This window comes from Salmo salar, chromosome 02, assembly GCF_965601325.2.
Source record: "Salmo salar chromosome 02, fSalSal1, whole genome shotgun sequence".
Lineage (NCBI taxonomy): Eukaryota > Metazoa > Chordata > Actinopteri > Salmoniformes > Salmonidae > Salmo > Salmo salar.
The window spans coordinates 23,201,196-23,206,747 of record NC_138292.1 but is presented as its reverse complement, the minus strand read 5'-3'; the positions used below and the strand labels follow the sequence as shown (position 1 = coordinate 23,206,747).

Sequence of the window (5,552 nt, the reverse complement as noted above, 5' to 3'; positions counted from 1 at the left end):
TCTACTGTCATTCTTTATTTCTAGGAAATATGTCCCTCTTCTTCCTTTAATTAATTGCAGACATGAGAATGTTGGATTAGTGATAGCAGTATAGTATTATATTATTTGCGTACTTTAGTGATCTAGGGAGGCATTGATTGATCTAAACTTCAGATTTGCACCAGTAGGGCTGTAGCAGCGCCACCAGTTCTGCAGTCTATTACATTTAGGTCTATTTTCTGTGCTAGAATACAACTATACAGACACTGGAGGACCTCCAAGAATAGATTGGGAAATACTTATTCAATCTGATCAGTAATTAGTAGTATGAAGGACGAGATATGAATTCATTTTGCCCAGTAATCAGTGCCCTCTTCTCAAAAGCAGCACTCTCTGGCGCCACCTGCAGGATTACCACGACCTGCGTCTTCCGCTCCAGCAGGGGGCGACAGTGCAACATGTATTATGCCGTCCACACAGAGACTGACAGCGCTCTTTGTCTTCTTGACTTAGTTTACGTTGGTAGCTAGCTGGCTAACTTAGCTAGCTAGACAGCTTTCTTTATTTAAAAAAATGTCTAAAATAGAGAACTTGAGAGTGTTTCTCAACCAGAAATTGATAGCGGCAGCTGAGGAGATATTTGGTGTCGTTGAAGAAACGATAGCAGAGTACCAGGAAGAGGTTTATCGCACAAAGGAGGAGAACAGGCATCTACGGAGCATGCTCGATGTCCGCACTAAGCCGCAGATCAAGTCACATAGTCGAGCAGGTGTGTGTTTGTTTTTTCAACATTAATTTAATATGAAACATGTTAAGCTATCAATTTGTATTTACTGTTTGAGAGTGTAACTAGCTAGTTACAAAACAAGTGTCTGTAAGAAGATGATTATTGTAACCCTCGCTAATTACGTCGTCAGCTCATGAGTTTTCTATTTCATCCCTCTCTCCTCTCCAGACCTCCAGCAGCTCACTGTCACCGTGTCTGATGAGGTGTTTTCCCCTGAGCAGCAGGAGTGGAGCCCCAGTCTGGGGCAGAAGGACCCAGAACCCACACAGATTAAAGATGAACAGGAGGAACCAAGGATCAGTCAGGAGGATGAGAATCATTTCAATGAGTTTATCAATTCTTACGGCTGTGTATCAAGTGGCTATTATCAGAACCCAACTCAGTCCTCACATGGAGAGAGATACTCTCTACCCAGCACCTCAACTGAACAGATCAAAACAGAACCTTATGTAGAAGACTATGGTGTATCAGAACCAACCAGAGAGTCTCAGCCCTTTTCTGCAGTAGGTACAGTGTTTTCTGCAGCTCAGAGTGAAAACAGAGGACATATTGACAGGATGGAGAGTGGAGGACCTCTGTCAGGTCTACCGTTAAAGCTACTCAAATCAAAGAGAACAAAGACAGTAAAAGGACAGCGTTCTCATAGTGTTAAGGACAGGAAATTGAACCATCTAAAATCACACTCGAGACCCAGTGTAAGCTGGGATGCTGCTCCTAGTTGTAAGGTATGTGGAAAGCAATTTGACTCCATGGCTTCTTTATTAAATCATGTGCAAACGCACACACAGGATAAAGAACATATTTGTGGTGTGTGTGGAAAATTCTGTCAGTCCACAGAAAGTATGATAGATCACCTACAAACTCACATCGGAGCAAAGTGTTGTCATATTTGTGGTAAATATTTTGCTTGGGATACTTTCCTGAAAAGGCATTTGAGGAGTCATACAGGGGAGAAGCCGTTTCACTGTCAAGATTGTGGCAAAGGATTTACTCAGCGCGGACACCTAAACTTACATATGAGGAGCCACACAGGGGAGAAACCACATCAATGCCAGGATTGTGGCAAAGGATTCAGTCAGAGTGGAAACCTGGCTGTGCATATGAAGAGCCACTCTGGGGAGAAACCACATCGCTGCCCTGTTTGTGGCAAATGTTTCAGCAGAAACCCTGATCTGACAGTCCACATGAGGACTCATACAGGGGTGAAACCATATAAGGGCAGTGTTGTGGCCAAGAATTCAAGCAGAATTATCACCGGAAACTACACATGAAGATCCACATGGGAAAAACCATATCATTGCCATCTTTGTGACGTATTTCAGCACTAGCACCCAGTCAACCTGGCATGAGATTTCACATGGAAGAGAAGGCGTCACTGCCATGGCTGGCAGAGGCTTTGCATAGACTGGAAGTTTGGGAAGACATAATGACAATGCACAGAATAGTTTAGTGTAGAAAATACTGCCTGTAGACCTTGTTTATGATACATGTTTCACTCAGCCGCTTTGAGAAAATATTTTTCTTCCAGTGACTTGATACAGTGCCTTGCGAAAGTATTCGGCCCCCTTGAACTTTTCGACCTTTTGCCACATTTCAGGCTTCAAACATAAAGATATAAAACTGTAATTTTTTGTGAAGAATCAACAACAAGTGGGACACAATTATGAAGTGGAACGAAATTTATTGGATATTTCAAACTTTTTTAACAAATAAAAAACCAAAAAATTGGCTGTGCAAAATTATTCAGCCCCCTTAAGTTAATACTTTGTAGCGCCACCTTTTGCTGCGATTACAGCTGTAAGTCGCTTGGGGTATGTCTCTATCAGTTTTGCACATCGAGAGACTGACATTTTTGCCCATTCCTCCTTGCAAAACAGCTCGAGCTCAGTGAGGTTGGATGGAGAGCGTTTGTGAACAGCAGTTTTCAGTTCTTTCCACAGATTCTCGATTGGATTCAGGTCTGGACTTTGACTAGGCCATTCTAACACCTGGATATGTTTATTTGTGAACCATTCCATTGTAGATTTTGCTTTATGTTTTGGATCATTGTCTTGTTGGAAGACAAATCTCCGTCCCAGTCTCAGGTCTTTTGCAGACTCCATCAGGTTTTCTTCCAGAATGGACCTGTATTTGGCTCCATCCATCTTCCCATCAATTTTAACCATCTTCCCTGCCCCTGCTGAAGAAAAGCAGGCCCAAACCATGATGCTGCCACCACCATGTTTGACAGTGGGGATGGTGTGTTCAGGGTGATGAGCTGTGTTGCTTTTACGCCAAACATAACGTTTTGCATTGTTGCCAAAAAGTTCGATTTTGATTTCATCTGACCAGAGCACCTTCTTCCACATGTTTGGTGTGTCTCCCAGGTGGCTAGTGGCAAACTTTAAACGACACTTTTTATGGATATCTTTAAGAAATTGCTTTCTTCTTGCCACTCTTCCATAAAGGCCAGATTTGTGCAGTATACGACTGATTGTTGTCCTATGGACAGAGTCTCCCACCTCAGCTGTAGATCTCTGCAGTTCATCCAGAGTGATCATGGGCCTCTTGGCTGCATCTCTGATCAGTCTTCTCCTTGTATGAGCTGAAAGTTTAGAGGGACGGCCGGGTCTTCGTAGATTTGCAGTGGTCTGATACTCCTTCCATTTCAATATTATCGCTTGCACAGTGCTCCTTGGGATGTTTAAAGCTTGGGAAATCTTTTTGTATCCAAATCCGGCTTTAAACTTCTCCACAACAGTATCTCGGACCTGCCTGGTGTGTTCCTTGTTCTTCATGATGCTCTCTGCGCTTTAAACGGACCTCTGAGACTATCACAGAGCAGGTGCATTTATACGGAGACTTGATTACACACAGGTGGATTCTATTTATCATCATTAGTCATTTAGGTCAACATTGGATCATTCAGAGATCCTAACTGAACTTCTGGAGAGAGTTTGCTGCACTGAAAGTAAAGGGGCTGAATAATTTTGCACGCCCAATTTTTCAGTTTTTTATTTGTTAAAAAGGTTTGAAATATCCAATAAATTTCGTTCCACTTCATGATTGTGTCCCACTTGTTGTTGATTCTTCACATACAGTTTTATATCTTTATGTTTGAAGCCTGAAATGTGGCAAAAGGTCGAAAAGTTCAAGGGGGCCGAATACTTTCGCAAGGCACTGTATGTGGTTGTTTTACCTGTTTTGAATGTACTGACAAAGTTGCTCTGGGTAAGACAGTGCAATTATGTTTCACTGTTAGTCTACACCTGTTGCTTACAAAACATGTCACAAAAAGAAAATTGATTTGATTGTTGCTAAATGCTTCAAGTGGATGAAGTCCCCTAGAAGGTACGAGAACATTCACAAGAGGGAGAAAACATAATGACAACCTGATGTAAATCCTCCTGACAACATGGCAGTAGTTTCCTGTGTAGGGAGTGTTTCAGACAATACAAGAGGTGCATTAAAACATGTCGTTCTCTCAATCTACTGTTTTTATTTCTATAAAATACTGTGCCTTCAGAAAGTATTCATACCCCTGGACTTATTCCACATTTTGTTGTGTTACTGCCTGTACTCAAAATGGATTCATTTTTTCACACCCATCTACACACAATACCCCATAATGACGTAGTGAAAACATGTTTTTAGAAATGTATTGAAAATGAAATAGAGAAATCTCATTGACATAATCACACTCCTTAGCTCAGGTTGTGAGGCCCTGAATTTGTCTGAACCGTCTCAGCGCTTCTCCTTCCAATAGGGCGCTTCCCCTTTAATTACCAATTAAATAGCCAGCCTCAGCTGTGCAAAAGTGGGGTTGTGATGGAGACACGAACGAGGATGTGGTCACCCATCAGTTACGAAGCTCTCTATTCCGTTTGTTTTGTTGCCTTTAAAAGTGTGCTTTTGTAGCCTAATAGCAAGTTTACCCAGGATCGGATCCACTCTTTGCTTCCGTTGGACTACACTTCTCCGTTGTTCTTCATGGCCTTCCTCCGCTGGAGATCTGTTAGCGGATTGGCTTGTCTGACTGACCGACTGACTACAACCTTTTTGTATATGGTATTTCATTTGTTTTGGTGTGATGTATACAGTGATGATTTATGTAGTTAGTTGTAGTTGAGGACTTATTAAGATTTGATACGCTTTATGGTTGTGTGGTAAAATAATTGTTATTTTGATTGATTGAGACTGGGTTTACGCTACACTTGTATGAACGGACCAACATTACGTGACTAAGGTCACTTGAGTTCCCTGAACTCCTTTACCGGGATGGACTCTTTTAGGCCCGAGGTACAGGACTTTTCTGGAGGAACCAGAACTCATTATTTGTTATATTATTATATGTGTGTGATCATTTATGTTGTTAATACAACCACGCAGAAGAACAGTTGTTTTCAAGTTATTTCCAATGTTTTAAGGGTTTATGAAAAGTGTATGTCCATCCTGACTTTTACATGAGTCCTTTGTATTGGTGTAGACTTGACGGACCAGATGGGACTCATTCCCTCCCAAACCAAAAGGAGAAACCAATATTTTCTCTGCTATAAACAATAACCTCAAGTCAAAACCGTTACAAGGTGCATCCAATTTCCTTTGATCATCCTTGAGATGACGCTAGACTTGATTGGAGTCCACCTGTGGCCAATTCATTTGTTCAGACATGATTTAAAAACACACCTGTCTATATAAGGTCCCACAGTTGACAGTGTATGTCAGAGGGGGCAGATAGGCAATCTTACTGAATATTTATTGTACTTTGATGAGATTGTCTATAGATTATGGGTGCTTTGTATATGGT

General features: G+C 41.6%; 1 non-coding gene across 1 annotated transcript; it reads left to right on the top strand.

Moving 5' to 3' along the window:
• Positions 1-462: 462 nt before the first annotated feature.
• LOC106576508 (uncharacterized) lies at positions 463-4,233 on the top strand. The gene is made up of 2 exons (XR_014380380.1): positions 463-748; positions 935-4,233. It is a non-coding gene; the product is annotated as an uncharacterized LOC106576508 (transcript).
• The last annotated feature ends 1,319 nt before the right edge of the window (positions 4,234-5,552 follow it).